General features: G+C 35.8%; 1 pseudogene; it reads left to right on the forward strand.

Moving 5' to 3' along the window:
- LOC102832798 overlaps positions 1–772 on the forward strand; it is a 2067-nt pseudogene extending 1295 nt beyond the window's left edge.
- The last annotated feature ends 838 nt before the right edge of the window (positions 773–1610 follow it).

Here is a 1610-nt window from a genome sequence, read left to right on the forward strand (position 1 = left end):
CTTGGTAAAGCAGATCTGGCAAAAAAGAGGAAGACCCCCAACGGGGTGGATTGTCACCTCACTGATGAGAGGCAGTGTTTCATTCTGTTGTGCATAAAGTCGCTATTGATAAGATTCAAGTCAATGGCACCTAACAACAACAACATATTCAAATATATGAGATATGGTAGTATTAAAACAGAAATTTAGTGACCAAAATCCTGTAAAAAGGACAAGGAAATGGCGTGTGACCTCCTCTAACTTCATATTTGTGGAGGAAGAAGACAAACTATTTTCACCAAGGAAACATCAGGCTCAAACAGTTAGTTCTTGTTCTACCAAATACTCATTAAACATATAATTCCAGTTTCTTTCAGAGAATGGAAAAATAACCTTATAAGGTTTGCCTGACATCGATGTGAAAATCTTGAACAATGTATACAGAAAGCAAATGCAATGATATATTTAAAAGATTATTTTAACTGAGTTGATTCTAGGAATTCAAAATTAATTAATATAATCCCCATAATAACAAACCTTTAAGGAAGAAAATTAAAACTGGTTGCAGAAAAATCAATTGATAGCATTCACTATCCATTCATTATAAAACTTCAGCAAGATAAGAGTAGAAAACTTCCTTAACCTGATAAAGACATTCACACACACTCACACATACAAACACAAAAAAAACATGAAGAAAATATCGTAATTATGAACATTAAAAATCAGAAACAAAGCACAAATGCCTCTCTCACCCATTATCTTATTTTGCTTTGTATTGCTAGGATTATGACTAGGTCCAGGAGCCCTGGTGGCACTGTAGAATAAGCCCTGGACTGTTTAACTCAAGATCAGCAGTTCAAACACATCAGTTGCTCTGTGGGAGAAAAATCAAGCTTCCTGTTCCATAAAGATTTGCAGCCTTAGTAATTCTACATTGGGTTGCTATGAGTTATGGCTAGTTCTTGACTTAATAACCTTTGATATGCAGATGACATACCTTGCTTCCTGAAAGTTGTTATTGTTAAGTGCCATCAAGCTGGTTCTGACCCATAGCAACCCTGTATTGGGTTTCTGAGGAAAGCCTGGTGAGCTTGAACTGCCGACTTTGCCTTTTAAACTACTTTGTAGTCCAGCACATTAACCCATAGCGCCATACTTATTGATGAATATCAAAGCCTTCAGAATGGAGTGCACCCAATATAAAGAAAACAAAAGTTCTCACCACTGGACCAATAAAAAAAATCATGATAAATGGGGAAAAGATTGAAATTGTCAAAGATTTCATTTGGTTTGGATCCACTATCAACACTTATGGAAGTAGCAGTCAAGAAATCAAATGATGTATTACATTAAGCAAATCTGCTGTACAAGACCTCTTTAAAGTGTTCAAGAGCAAAGATGTCAGTTTGAGGACTAAGGTGAGTGTGACCCAAGACATGGAATATTCAATACCCTCATATGCATGTGGAAGTTGGACAATGAATAAGGAAAACCATACAAGAATTGATGCATTTAAGTAATGGTACTGGAGAAAAATATTGAAAGTACTATAGACTGCCAGAATAACAAACAAATCTGTGTTGGAAGAAGTAAAGCCAGAATGTTCCTTAGAAGTCAGGATGGTGAGA

The sequence above is a fragment of the Chrysochloris asiatica genome, unplaced genomic scaffold, assembly GCF_000296735.1.
Source record: "Chrysochloris asiatica unplaced genomic scaffold, ChrAsi1.0 scaffold00011, whole genome shotgun sequence".
NCBI classification, from domain to species: Eukaryota; Metazoa; Chordata; class Mammalia; order Afrosoricida; family Chrysochloridae; genus Chrysochloris; species Chrysochloris asiatica.